General features: G+C 37.5%; 1 protein-coding gene across 8 annotated transcripts in view; it reads left to right on the top strand.

Annotated features, from left to right (window-relative positions):
* The window catches only part of FAM172A (family with sequence similarity 172 member A), a 262,527-nt gene that overhangs the window by 192,254 nt on the left and 54,549 nt on the right, over window positions 1-15,724 (top strand). The window contains exon 12 of one of the 8 annotated variants that reach the window (XR_007630537.1): window positions 2,843-3,013. The exons of the other annotated variants lie outside the window; for them this stretch is intronic. The gene's annotated coding sequence lies outside the window, so the exon portion shown is untranslated. The remainder of the gene's footprint in view (window positions 1-2,842; window positions 3,014-15,724) is intronic. 8 annotated transcript variants of the gene reach the window in all.

The raw sequence follows: 15,724 nt of genomic DNA on the forward strand, positions 1-15,724 counted from the left end.
TACTCAGCTACTATAAATACTATAAATACTCATCTGGAAATACTCAGCTACTATACTATGTCAGTAACAAATCATAAATCATAAGAAGCACTTGAAATAATACAGAGAGACTTAAGTTAAAGCATAGTAATTCCAGAAAGTAGACATAGTTGTCAATGTAAAAGGAAAATCTCCAATCTCTGTAGGAAAGTAATCTAAAATACATAAAGCTGTTACTGGACTTTCATTTTTGATTATCAGATTTTCTAAAAGCCATAGGAAGCATATTTCTGTAGAATATAAAATCTGGTTCAAAGGAAGACACAGTCTATACAATATTAATTTAAAAGCTGGAGCAATATTTGACCTTGCTCTGTGGGATGCAGTTGTTCATTTGACAAGTCAGAGTTTTAGATCTGTCTGCATTTGCAAGGTTGTTAATGAGATCTAACCTTGCAGATAAAACTTAGTTTACTGCAGGATATTTTTAAGGCTTGGAAAATTTAGTGGTACTTTGTTTGAGAGCTCACAACAACCAGATACTTTGATCATATTTCTGCTATGGATTGGAATCTAACCATGCAGATCATCAGCTCCGTACAAATGCATGCAATCTGACATTACTCTGTAGTGCCTTGGAAAATTATATATTACTTAAATTTTCGTAGATTCAACATTCAATTACCAACTTTTTTCTCCCTAAAGGGAGATTACTGTAGTTTAAATGAAAAATACTGTTCAGAAGTGGAATTCTTTAAAACTAGATTAACTTCCAACCTCTGACATCTGTTTTGCTGTTGTGAAAGACTGTATGTTATAGAGGTTATTTTAGTCAGGTAAATAGGGGCTTGGATAGCAACCAGTCAGTATTTGCTGTACGCTGGCCCACACTGAAAATCCTCAATCTGAGCATCTCTTCTCTTTCTTTTTATTCATCCTATGTACATAATCTAAAATGTATTCTATAAAAGAAATTCTAGGTGCACTTAAAAAGCAGACTGGTCATTTAATAGGTTGTGAATAAGTCTTGACTTCTACTGAAGGTGGGTCACATTGGCCATAATGTTTCTACACCACTTAATGAACTCCCAAGCTACACCAAAGTGTCAGAAGAATTAATTTAAATGGTATAGGATTTCAGCCAGTAAAAGTTGGCTATTTGTTTTTGGTGCATACAAGCAATGCCACTAGATTAAGATCAGTAATGTTTTAGAAGTTCTCAAGAGAAATTTTAGATAATGATTTAATGTATGCTAACTATTTCCATGCTGGTTCTTTGTAATATAAAAAGTTTAAAATAGTATAACTTTCAGTGACTGCTGCTGAATTATCAGTTTGCTCACATGTTTTTGCTTATATTTCTTGTATTCATGTCTTATATGAACAACTGTAAGACATTTACAGAGGACCAAGGTAATAATTTGTACAGTGTGTTTACATAGGCAAGAGTCTAAACCTGTATTAGGATAATCTGTAACAAATTTATGAAATCCTGCTAGATGTAGGAGCATTATTGTTTAATGTGAGAGATTTTAATTCACTCCTTTCCTGAGAATTGCAGTACTGCAACAGCCCACACTCAAATCCTAGCAGCATTGCCCTTGGTATTTCAACGAATGACAACCAGAGCAGTAAGAGCAATGACAGGAGATCCTTAAAAATAAACCTTGTGCAGTAGGAAGATTCAAATCTCTGCTTGGAACCCCATCTTTTATCTCGGTTTTCACTGAAAAGTTAGTTCGGAATAGCTGCATCTTAGTCACATCTCATGAGCCAGCTTTTCCAAAAAGGTCTGATATTCAGCTAATCACCATACTGGAGTTTACAGGCAGTCCTACTGCAGATTATCTCAAAGCCTCTTGCTTGAATGTCCTTTAAAATTACTGGAGAGATATAAATGGCCATCAAATAGGAAAAATTACTTGTATTTCTAGATAGAGTTCTTAAAGCTTTTGATTAAAGCATTATTAAGGAATTAAAATGTTCGCTATAATTTATTCACGTCTTAGTTACAAAAAGGAATGTGTATTTGTGGCAAGAGGTACTGTGAGGGTCCCACCTTAATGGTCTTTCCTCCGTATCTCAAGGAGTTGGGTGCATACTGATGTCAGTTTAGTGTTCTCCAGCATCTTGTCGGCAGCATGGACAGTGGGATTGAGTGCACCCTTGGCACGTTGGGTGGAGCACCTTTCAATACCTAAAGGTGCTACAAGAGAGCTGGATAGGGGCTTTTGACAAGGGTATGGAGTGATAGGACAGCAGGGGAATGGCTTCAAACTGTCAAAGGGCAGATTTAGATTAGAAAAGACAGGAAAGAAATTCTTCCCTGTGAGGGTGGTGAGGCAGTAGCACAGGTTGCTGAGAGAAGTTGTATATGCTCCACCCCTGTTAGTGTTCAAGGCCAAGTTGGATGGGGCTTTGAGCTACCTGGTCTAGTGGAAGTTTGCTCAAATGACATGGGGGGTTGGAATAGTCAAGGTCCCTATCTCTTGCCTTCTTCACTTTCAGCCCTAATTAAGAACCTTTGTTAGACTTGACGTCATCTTCTGCATCAGTCTTAATCCACCTTCCTAATGGAAACAAACCAGAAGACCTTTCTTCTGTCTCAGAGGAGATGGATCCGTCTAAGCGAATAGAGGGTGAAGAAAGATGAAGACTTTAAAAGCTGTCCATATATTAAAAAATGTTACATAAAATGGAATAGGGGTTGAAGTATTACTGGTTAGGAGACTGGACATCAACTTGGAATTTGACACAGACACTGGAATAGATGTTTTAATGACACGTTTATCATGCTGTGGCTAACCATAGTTGTAGTTCATGCTGTGTCTCTGAGACTTTACAACATTTCTCCTAATTCTAGGGTGGGAGATCCACAAGCCCTTGAGAAGCCATCCTACTGGAGAAGCTACTGGGTGGGAGTAGTGGAAAGTGAGGATGGGAGAAAACAGATCCATGGATCTGCGTCCATCTCTAATGTTGTTCAGGAATTAAATTACTTTGATTTCAGGAAGTGATCTGAACCCCAGGAAAGGTATTGTAGTAAATTTTGCCACGTAAACATGGACTTTGTTTCCCCAATCTTGTTTGGATTCCGTAGCCTATGTGTTTCTGCCAGGTAAGCTTGTTATTTAGGAGAGAAGATTAAACTTCACAGTATTTTGCCAAAGTGCATATGCACCAACACTAATTTAAAGTAATCAAATGAAGTTATTGTAACATTACAAAAATGAATTGCCTAATCACACATTTTTAAAGCCTTCCTAATTGACTCCCAAAATCATTAGTTATTAACAGTTGCGGGCAATGTGGTTAAAACATTGTGAAATAAGGAAATTACAGCATCAAAAGACAAACAAGATTACACAATGGAAGGGAAACACTGACAGTAATCGAGAAAAGTTTTATTTGCAGAAGAGCCTAGACTTGAATATATGTGTGTGTAATAAGGAAAAAAGTGCAAGAATTAACTCAAATAGCTGAATAAAGTAGCCTTGAGCTGGTAGAATTAAAACAAACTTAGTTTTAGAGGACAGGTATGACCTTGCCAGTAGTGCTCTTAAGTGAGTCTTCAGATAGTATTTCCTGGTACCAAACATTAAGCTTGACTCTGTATGGTATATCAAACATTTGATTTTATTTAGATAAACAAAGCACAATTTACTTTGAATTCAGAAAATATCATTAATATAATTTTTAGCAGAGTACTGCAGAGTTTGGGGGGGGTTACACATAAATATATAAAAGGGAAAAAAAGACGTAACAGAATGGTTGAGGAATGAAGGGAGTCACCTGGCCGAGCTTTTGTTCAAACCAGGCCACCTGGAGACAGTAGTCCAGCACTATGTCCAGCCTTCTCCAAGGTCCACTTCACGTCAGTAAAGAAACCATGGTAATGGTAATTAATATTCATGTAAGGTTGTGGAGTTTTTGCTGGTATACTTGCCAAAGTTCCAAAAGACTGTGCAGAGTCCTGCTATGATCGTGTGTGTGTAACCGTACATGAGTGAGTGTGGAGTGAAGATAGTGGTAGTTGTCCAGGCTCAGGTAAGACAGTCACTTTGTGTGTGAAGGAGGTCCTTCATATTGTGGAAAGCAAATTGTTTTCTTGCTTTGCCTTTTCAAATCCTTTTGCCTGGAAAAGGGGAAGAGGGCCTGGTGGTTGTTTCTGACAAAGTTTGTCCCAGCAAAGAGCAGGGTTATCATCCATTAAGCCTCTTGGTAAAAACACAGCCAAAAGCACTTCGTGTGTGTTGAGCACACAGTATGTACTTTAGGGCTTGGGAGTTTGTTTTAGAGCTTTCTCTGTGTGCGCATACGAAACTTGTGGTTCAAAACAAATGAAAAATGAGATTATTCAGTGGTCACTGAAAAACAAAGAAAAGCATGTTGCCTGCTGGGTTTGAGTTCTTGGCATTGCTTGCTTTATATCAAGAATATGGTACTATTCTTGTACCAAACAGTCTAAACCAAACAAGTTTAGTACCAAACAGGTACTAAACAGTCCCTTTGAAACTGCTGCTTTGTGCTAAGTAATAGAATAGCATAAATAATACTTCCATGGGGCTACAGTAAATGTAAGTAAAATTGCTATGGACTGTTAGAGGCACTGATCCGAGAAATGGAGCACATCAGTTGAACAGCACGCCTTTAACTGGAAGAGCAGGTATGCAGCCTGTGGCCCCACACGCAAGTGCACTGACTCATGAGGTAGAGCCCTTGTTGCAAAGTTTGTGTTGATACCAAGGAAACCATGAATTACCTATTAGATTATGGAGGTGGTATTCTTCTGCTGGCTTTGCCTAATAGGTGACTCCTGCTTGCTGTTTTAAGAGTTCAGTTGTGTATTTCTATAGAAAAGCCTGGTCTACCTGCAGATGTACTCATGCTGTACATATATAAATACTTATCTGTATTTGCACCATCTTGCTCATAACAAACAAGGCAGAAACAACCATTAACTGTATTAAATGTGAAGACAATATGTGGCTCATACTCTTAACCCAGTTTATGAATACTTCTCTGTATTTTCAGTCTATAATCAATTTGATAAAGACTAATATGGGCAGTTTTCTGATATTAGCGTTTTGTGACGAGGAGTAAGTGTCCAACAACTCCAGGAATATAACAAATAAGTACAAAACTACACACTTTTTACAATAAGGCAGATTAAACAATTTGTCCATTTTGTTAAAAATGTTATTTCTGCATTCACTAGTGATTCATGGAGATTAAGATTACAGTAATCAGTGTTTACTGTAAACCACTTTGCATTTTATGTCTTCATGTGCATGTAGTTCTGTCAATAAAAGCTTTGTATTTCAGGAGAAAAGATTAAATACTGAAGGTTTTCTCAAGGTGGCAGGCTCCTGTGTTTAGCTGCATGTTAATTTGTTTTAAGGTATTTGCAACATTAATAGCAGAAGTGGAGGAGTGCGGGAATCTGCAGTGTGAGAGTTGCTTCATTGCCCATGTCAGCATCTTTACCTGCTTCCAGCATTAGTCCTGCACTTTCATTTCTGCTGTTGTACTTTGTCTGCCGGAAACTGGAAATAATTATAGTAACCTTGAAGCATCAGCCTGTCTTAGCCAAGGTCTGGCAGTTGATGCACTAAGTCCAGCTTTAACTTGTGTGTTCTTAGCATGGAAGTAAGTAGCTTTTTCTCTACTCCTGATGTTTCAAAGGAGCTCTGCCTTTACTCTCCTGCTCAGTCTCAAATGGTGCAGACAGCTTTTCATGTCATGTGTAAATCCAGCTGGATATGAGCTTCTGTGTTGTGTTTTGAGTAGCTTAGCACTACAGTGCTTTGGAAAGGACAAAGCCTATAGAGACCTGTTGAACAATATCGCAAATTCTGTTCCAGAGTGCCAGAGTCTCAAAAGTAAATATGAAAATGTGAATTTGAAAGCATTCAAATTGATTATCAGATGTTTCTCGTGCCAGAGAGTTCAGTAACATTCATTTACTGTTCAACATGTGTTTGAGACAGTACTGATACTAAAGAAACAGTTCCATCAAAAATTATTCTTGTATTCTTGTATTCAAACATATGTATTTATCATTGCGTTTTTTAGAGTAGAGTGAACTAGTTAGAGTTGTTTTCTCATAGTCTCTGAGGCTGTCTTTGATTGTGGTAATAATGAATAATGTAAATTATTACAGTCAGATATTTCCTACAAAGTGTTTGACAACTATTAAACTACTATGACTGTTGCTTCTGATACTACTTAATGCTATCTCATTAGTGCTGTATATATCCATATCTGTCTGCATGTTGACAGGTCTTACTCCAATGTATGACTGCAAACTCTTGAGCTCAAGAACTTTTTGTTCTGTGTTTGACCTTCTCAGCCCATGTAGATGCGAGATACCAGAAAAATTGTTGCTTAACCAGCCTTCTGCATTGTTGTGATGTTAAAATACTTATGCCTTGACTCCTAACAGTGCTTAAAGGCACAGTGGCAGTACGACAAATAGAGAACACATTCATGTTTTGAAAGGTAGATGCATCTTTACTGCACATTTCTAAGAAATAGTTTAGACTGACATTCTAAGGAGTACAGTTACATTATTGCTACAAAAGCCAGTCTGGTGTTAGTTCAGTCTGCATTAGTTTTGTCTTTTGAAAGAGACAAACTAGACCAAGAGGAGCAACAAAGCTGGCAAAGGGTTTAGAACACAAATCTTATGAGGAGTGACTGAGGGAGCTGGGGGTATTCAGGCTCGAGGAGAGGAGGCTCAGAGGAGGTTGCACCAGAGAAGGTTTAGGTTGAATATTACGGGAAATGTCTTCGCTAGAAGTGTTGTCAACCACTGAAACAGTTGTAATGAGGTATTCACTGAGAGATATCATCCAAAATTCAATAGCAAAATTTTTATTTGCATTGATATAAGATCCAAAAGATGTTTCATATTTCATTTTTCATTTTCTGTTAGAATCCAGATTCAGATTTGGATTTAGATTTGGTAGATTTTTTTTTAAAGGTTCACTTTCAGTAGGAACTTTTATTTTTTCACAGGTGTATATAGTTTACACGGGGAAGGACATTTATATCACTTTTATATATAGGTCTTTAATTTTTGACCAGATGTTATGCTAAATTTTAAAACTTGCATTTGGTGAAAATGTGTCTTCTAGTAAGTCATTCAGCCTTGCCTGGAAGGATTCAAGAGATGGGGAATCCGTTGCTCCCTTCCTTTTGTAATCTGTCAAAATATTAAGAGAAGTGGCTCATTCCTGGTTTGGCTTTGTGTGGTTTCAGGTTCCAACCGTTAGTTCTTCTTGTGCCTTTTTATACTAAAAGAGCCATTTAGTACATTTACTTTTTCTCTCTACGTATTCCATACTGGAATGGAGTCAACATTCCATTTTCTCTTAAGAAAAATAATAGATTGAGTTCTTTAAGTCTCACTGCAAGTTAATTTCTCCAGGTTTCAAATGCTTTTATACGTTTTTATATCTCCAGTCTTTTAATGTCTTTTCTTTGAGATGGACTTGTCTACAACTCACTGATATAATACACAGACTTCAAATCTTTGTGACTTGATTTTTTCCCATTTCATTAGGCAACTGTTACATTTGGCTGCTTTATCACCATACTACAGACAATCCGTTTAGGAGGAACTTGCCCTTTCTAGAATTGCTTCTCTTCATCTTGGTTTAAAATTAGTGTTATGAAACATTTCAGGTAGTTGTGGTTTTTTTTAATAAACCTAACAAACATTAACACAAAAAAAAAGAAAAAAAAGACTGGTACCTTTCCTGTTAATAACCATCATGTCCATCTTCATGTTTACAGAACCTTTACCACCAGTGAATTGATATATATATTTCCTGTGTGGTTGAATAGCCATAGGACAATCCAGCAATAACATCTCTGTTCAATAGTGGTCTCTCCATGATAGTTGCCTTTGCAGACTACTTAGTCTGCAAGGTCTTGGAAGTATTGAATAATATTGACTTTTAACCCTTTTTCATGAATAAACATTTCTAGAGTTGTTGTTTTCCAGTATGTTGCATTGACTTGAATAAATTACATTTTTGAACCTTTGTTCTTCACTAATAGACTCCAATATCACAGCGTTGTGGGTCTGAAAGGGATTGCTAGTATGCATCACCTTCATCCCCCAGCCCAGAGCAGGAGCAAATGTTCTTACATCACTTCCTAACAGGTGCCTATTTCCTTGGTTCTTTCCTTTGTGTTGTGTGATGACACAGTCTGCCTGGGAAGTCTCTTCAAAACTTCCTGTTTATTTACCCATGTCTTCCTTGGTGCAAGCATACACATTCAGGAACAGTTGTGTAAGCAACAGTCACTCCCAAAAAAGAGACCTTGTTCTTCATGCCCTCCATACCTATAGGGTAGGAATCTATGAACCTATATATCCATTTTTCATTTGTTTTTCTTGAGATTTATGTCAGGGTATCCATGGAAATAGTTTTCTCTGAAATTTTGCATTAGGATTTTCCCATCTTCTGTACCATTCCTATTGTTTTAAGCATTACTTTAAATGAACATTAGTAGCCAGTTAGCTGATTGATCACTTTTTAATCTTAGGTCAGACTCTGCATGCCTAGCAAATTTAGAAAGATTTATCCCAGAGGAGATATTCATAAGCAGCAAAAAGAATGTACTTCATCAAACACTTCACTTCTTTTTTTTTTTTCAAATGGGGAACAGAAACATCTGTTGAATAATTTCATACTTTCTTCTGCATTGTTATTTATAGTTTCACCAGCTCCATCTGAAAACTAACACATTTTTGCTATGGATTTCATTTGTTGCTTGCACGTAGAACAGAGTTCTTTGTTATGCCAGCCATACATTGTTTATACTCAGATACCTTTAGCTTTCCTTATCATATTTAGCTGATAATAAGCTATTTTCACTTTTTTCTATTTTTCTTGAACCAGGAGGACTAACACTCCTGGGTGTTTTTTTTTTGTCATCCAGTAAACTTTTTAAAACTACCATTCATTCATTTATGCTTAAATATCAGATTTTAATTAAATTTACCAATCTTTTTCCTACTTTGAAATAAAAATACCCTTTTTGAAGCTCCAAGTCGGTGTGTTGCCAGCGGATGCTTCTTTCTATTAAGTTGCACCAATGTCATTAGGTCTGGTTCACTGGCCCCAGGCAGCCAGCCACTTGTCTTTATCCACCACAGCACTGGCCAAAATGGTAAAGTCATGGAAAGTATTATACCTTTTTGTCTATGAGCAGTGTTCACAGTTTCTAGAAACCCTTAATATTTGCGATCACCAATATCCATCTCTTGAACTGATACCTTTCAGGGTGATGAAACTCTCAGCATATTGCAGAGGTGTGCCTAGGGATATACTGAGCTATTCACTGGTTTGCCAAGGTTGTCTGTCACCAAACTCCTCACCAGCATCTTCTTCTGGGCTTTTTTTAGTGTGCTAATTCACAGGCACCATAGACTTAAGATAAGATTTGTCAGTATTGTTGAAATAAGTAATGGTGGTTAATAAAAGAGCACCACATCATTACCACTTTTATGCACTTGAATCACTCTAAATAGGTTATAAGTAGACATTTTAGTACTCCAGGCATACAAATTATTTGAACAGCCTTCAGTAATGCCAGTTTTATGAAATTGGGCCTCATGGCAATGCTGGACAACAAACAAGAACTGGAAGAACTAGCTGTGGCATAGCATTGATTTTAACATTCCTTTTCTTTTTATTTGCCACATAAATTTATTTGCAACACATGGAGATTAAATTTATATCATATTTGCCTTCTTAGCACCCTGCCCTCAAGCTGCTAATTTAACAGTTTTCTGGCTGATCCAGCTAGCTGTCAGCTGAGAAGATTAGTTTACCAACCTGTGAGATAACCAAAACATGAAAAACATGGACCTTCATGATACCATTTTTAGAGGCCCTTTTCACAGTATATTTGCACTTTAAACTTTCTCCTATCAAGGAACATTTGGGAGGCCCAATTTTCTGTGGAGAGTACTTATCATTTTCTGCTAACCTGCATCAGCAAATAATCTTGTCATGTTAATGTACAGGGACAGTTAACTGATTTGTTTTAAATGCATTGTGATTGTTATATAGTTATTAAAAGCAAAAGCAAATGAGTGCTAAGAATCCAGATGCAGATTATTTACACCGGTAGTGTTAAGGATAAGGCTAATTTAAGCAGACACATTGTATTCTTACCTTACAACATGAAAATCATATCCTATGAAATAATTGTTTATAATATGTATCCTAGTATTATGTATACTTATGTATTCCAATAAACATTTTAATTCAGTGAGCCACATTTAATAAGTAGCATTTTCTAAAGTATATTCCAATTTTTATGTGAAACGCAGTTCCCCCCAGATTAATCCTTTTATTTTAGATAGGTTTGCAAAGCATACCTACAACAGCTTAACAGAGAAACAATCCATATGGTTAATAGAGTAAACCATTTTAGATTATGTTCATTATTACTGTTGTGATACAATAGTCAGTTTGAGGGCAAATGTCATGTACTTTAGAACAAACACTGGTAAGTGCCTATCACTTTTTTTAAGAACAAGATTTGTGCAAATTAGGCATTGTGTGTAAAAGTTCTTATCACTTTATCTGAGATTTTTATGTTAATATATAGTTTGAAATTATATATGTTATAAAATATAATATCCATACATAGAGTTTTTAATACATATAAATAAAACCTACATGTATTTGAAATCGGAAGACCAGTTTTTGATTCTTAAATACTTATGGGAGGATCCATTTGAGTCCAACAGACAGTTACACAGGTGTGTGAGGGCAGACCTTAACTCTGACTTTGCCCTGCCCAGCAAGGCAGGTCATATTTTATTACTATCACTGGCTCCAGATGATCAGTGCTGTTATGTCAGAGTTTAAACTATGTCCTGAACTGGATGTTAAACTGGAAGGCTTTCTTCTGTGTACTTGAATAGTCATGCTTGGCATGGAAGGGAGCATCCCAACACTGCCTAAAGGTGTGCATGCCATAGCTGCTGCAAGTGGATTTTTCCAGTGCAGCTGCACATGCAGCACAAACAAATGGGAACATAAATATATCTCAAGACACTTGTGCCTCCAGAGCAGGCATCACTTTTTGATTCTAGGAGAACTTCAAGGAGTCAACATTACTCTGAGTAAATACATTAAATATTTGCTATTTTTTTAATTTGGAGGCAGAGTTCTAGACATCTGTTTATGCAACTGGTTCCATTTGGTGAAATCTGTTCCCTTTTCCACAGAGGAAATCTCCTGTAAAATTCCATCAGATCAAACATTTGTAAGATAATGGCTAAAGTACAGTTCCAGCAGTACTGTGCTGGACACTGATGTGTGTCATTGTGCAATGGGATTTGGTTTGTTTCAGGAGTGCTCTGGATTTTTATGAATTTGACAATTTCAATGTAGAACTTTCAAAAAGTAGAACTTAGATGCACCTTGCAAATTCAGCACAGCTATGAAACTTGAAGATTCCTTGTGGGCACCTCATTCAGCTGCCACTGAAGATTTCCAATGATTTTGGTGGATCTGTCTTCAGTCCTTGTGCCCCAGCAGACTGCTATTTTAAACCAAATGCTGACTGTGAACTAATGACAATTTTTCAAGACTGTTCTTTTTTTCTTCTGTTAATAGCACTGTATGAAACTTACTAAACATTTGTGTCATGCCCTGTCTGATATTATTTTCTCCTTACTCTTGAAGCACGCATTTTCTGTCCTCCAGAAAAGCGTCAGTTTCCCATAAAATCTACCTGCCTGTCTGAAGGAGTGAGTGCAACCTTAGGGGATGGGGAACTGAAAGAGCACAAGAGGAACCCTGCACTGGCAGTTGGTCAGCTTCCTTTGAGGTGCTGGCTGGAGACCCCACCCGCTGACAGGGGAACTAAATTTGTTTGTTTCTTCTAATGTCAAGTGGCCTAACCACTGTTGCTGTCTTATAGTGAAGGCTCTCCTTTCCCTATCCATTCTAAAAAAGAGTGATCTCCACCTGTTTATTTAAGGAACAGCATTCATTGCTTACAGGCTGTGGGATCACAGCATTGCTGGTTTCCATGACTTTAATCAGTTGGTCTGTCCTAGTTGATTATTTTTGCCAGTGCCTTGTAAATGCATGTTTTAAAAAAGTAGATTATGGATGGAGCAGCCTCACAGGTGGAGAGGGAAGATGTTCACTTAAGCTAACAGTAGGATTTTTTGTACACTAAGGAGAGGAGGAGTCAGTGACAGATCAAAGGGGAGCCATTGTTTGTCATATTCTGTCATCTCTGGGTGACAACAAAATGAAGAGAAACCACAAACATCTGGTGCAGATGGCACCAATATGTGGTGGGCTTCCTTACCAGGCAAATGCAACAAGTTGCCCTCATTGAACCAACTAAGCAAGAGTATGCTTTAAGCAAGGAGGTTAAATGCAAACTGATCATTAGTACTAGTATACCCAGCCTTGGGAAAATGGGTGAACTGGAAAACAGATATCACTGGGGAATCCCTGATGTTGCATGATGTCAATAGAAGATGCACTCACATAAGCTTGGGAAGATCAGTTTCCCTTATCTCTTGTGTCTTTGTTCCAGAGATGCTCAGGGCTCAACAGAGAAGTGAGGACTTTTTCTGTTGTCTTGTATGTTGATCATAAAGCTAATGTTTTATTAAAGTTTTAGAAATTTCAGATGAAATAGAAGTATAAGCATTTATATCACTTGCTGTCAGATTGTCTCATTTTGCTTCAGAAAAGCTCTGATACATGATACAGTGAGTCCTGTTTTATGCTGATTTGTATCTTCACTGGAACTACACTTTTATTTGTATGGTTTTAGCAATGTATTCATAGCTTTTTGTTTATACCCACAAATGAGTAATGTTGTCTCAGTAATAGACCTACTATCAGTCCCACGTGGATTGATTTATCATTATCCAAAACTTTTATCAGATATGTAAAAAGTATTCTTCATAGAAATAATGAAATAGAAATTGATTTTGAATAGTTAGTCTTTCCATACACAGGCTCTTCTGTTACACATTTTGTTAATTCTGTTATGATTTTTCTGCACTGCATCTCTTTTTCTAAACTTGTCCTCTGATTTCATGCCTGACTTTGTTTAATGCTAATAAATGATTTACTGAAGCTTTATAAATGATATCTCATTTGCCAGAGAGACTGTTGAGCTGAGAGCTGTCCCCAAATTTGATACAATATTGTGTTAGAATTAATATGGATATTGATGCAAAATTAATGCAAATAGACTCCAGATCTAATCCCACACTCCCTCACTCAAGTTCACTAGCAGCAACAACAAGTTACTTCTTTGATTTCTGTGCTAGATATGCAGTATTTATGAAGGGTTGCAGTTTACAGCTTTACTTTGGTTATCATTATTCCAGTGCACATTAAAACAACTTTTGGAACCGAATTTGTTTGTTTCAACATTGTTTTCAGAGCTCACTTAGACAAACCTGACTTTGGGCTTTGGCATATTTAGCTTATATGTACAGTAACACCTGTACAATATGCAAGATGTCAACTATGTTCTGCATCTTCAAAAATGATGGTGCAGATGTACAGGATGATGCAAACACTGCTCACAGTTGTGAGCACTCACGATGTACGGGGCAGTATTTGGCCATTTCACATTTCACTTTTGCTCTGTGTGTCTGCAAAGTGTGGCTTGAGTGCACTATTAGACTGTAATTGGCGTAACTAACAATTAATATGAAAGAGCAGGATAGAAGTTATCACCAGACTTTAAAGGTCTTAACAGGCTATGGTTGGAGGGTAGTCTATCCCCTCACTTAATCTGTTGCTGTATCTTCTGAGATTTGCTGAAATCTTCAGTTACCTCTAACCTTGACATGTTGCTCTCCTGTAATTTATTGGTTGTGTCATTTTCTTTATTTCTGTCCATTTAGACAGGCATGTCTTATCATAAAATGATAAGCTCATGAAGTGTTTTGGGTTGGCAGGGACCACTTACCATGGGCAGGGATGGGTACCTCCCTTTTCCATTCAGGTATGTGTGCCTGAGTAAACAGGTTTCTGATGTGTAATAAAGATTGGTTTAAACCATTTTAGTCTTCTTGCCCTCCTTAGCTTAAGACTCGTTGAAAATTATTGTTTTGATATGCTTCAGCATGTGGTTTGTAGATGACACTTGTAGATTAGGCTTAGGTTTAAAATCTAGGTATTAAAATAAATTGGGTATTGTGCAAACATTTTCAAAAGATCAGGCTTTTATGAATTGCTTTCTTAAACCTAACTGTCCAAGGATAGTTTTATTTATATTTTCACTACATATGAAAGCTCATATTGGTTAAGTGCAAATCAATGACAGTTTGTATTGTGGGAAAAATCAGTTGATATTCTTCTGTAGTGTTTCAGTATGGGAGAACCCATCAAGAAAAATTCCTTGTTCCTGTTGGATTTGGTCTTTTTTTCCTCTTGAACTCAGCATTGCACCTGTCCTGTCTATCCCAATGTACATGGGAGAATTTCAATAGTGAAGCCTCTTTCCCAGGCATCAGGCAGTCACTTCTCCTTGATGGTGTCCATCCCAAAGCAATGGACAGAGCAGAGGAGGGGAGTTTCCTCCTACTCAACTCATGGATGCTTTGACATAGAAGAACTGTGGCTGTTCCCATGAAGGGGAGGCAAGCAGACCCCTCTGGGTGCACCAGCAGGTAGGCTTCTCTGGCTTCCAGCCTCTCTCTGCATCTCACTCTGCAGTCCCTCATGGTGATTGACTGATCACTGTAGATCTGGGGAGCAAAATGCTCGAAAACATTTCAGTAAAGCAAAATAACATGCAACAAGCTACTTGCCTCCCTGAAACCGAGCATGGGTTTAATTATCCTTTTAACCAATTAAAACACTTTAAAAGAGACTAAGAGTGACTGAGAGGGAGTGAGAGAAGCCCAGTGGTAGATTTAAAGTTCAACAGGGGAAAAAAAGATTATACAAGGATTTCACAAGCAACAACACTTGGATAGTATTTGGGAAATGTTTTTCTTTCAAGACTGTCTTGTGATTAACTATGGGAGTAGCACATCAAAGCTGCACTGACTTCAAAGCTTAGAACCACTTACGGCTTCCAGCTATTACTAAAACCTACCACTTCACCCTACCAGCAGCTCATCTCAGCTGACTCTTTAAGTTACACCCATCTACTTCCTGCCTTTTGATTTTGGGGAGGGAAGGAAGGAAAAAAAAGAAGCCAGAAAAACTTGTAAATTAAATATAGCTGTTCACACTGAAGTGATGTCAAAGTCAGGGGAAAAAGGCAAATGAAGGCATTAAGACATTAAAGATTTAGTACAAACTCAACAGTGATTTACATATGCACACTGTCATTTGGCTGACTCTAACAAAGCTGTCTGCTTTGGGGAAGTTCCCTGAGGGAGTGTTACCCCTGAGTAACAGCCCCTGAACAATATGTGCAAGCTGTGTAGGCTGTTATTGAGGTCCAGATGTTACCAGTAGCTTGGCACAAGTAGTGGTGCCTTGGGACTCCAGTATATCTTCACATATACGATATATATAATGAAATTAGATCCCATCCCCGTTTGACTGGGACAGTCCACATCCTCTGATCTGAAGAGATACCTGCTCATGCATCTCCAATCGGTGTGCCAGTATGGGACAATGGTCACCATTTATTGATTCTTTTGTATTAGTTATAGAGACCTTGGAGGTAAATTTTGTATATTTTATATTTTGAGTGTTCCTGAAACAAC

Source organism: Myiozetetes cayanensis, unplaced genomic scaffold (assembly GCF_022539395.1).
Source record: "Myiozetetes cayanensis isolate MyiCay16 unplaced genomic scaffold, myiCay2020 scf4, whole genome shotgun sequence".
Lineage (NCBI taxonomy): Eukaryota > Metazoa > Chordata > Aves > Passeriformes > Tyrannidae > Myiozetetes > Myiozetetes cayanensis.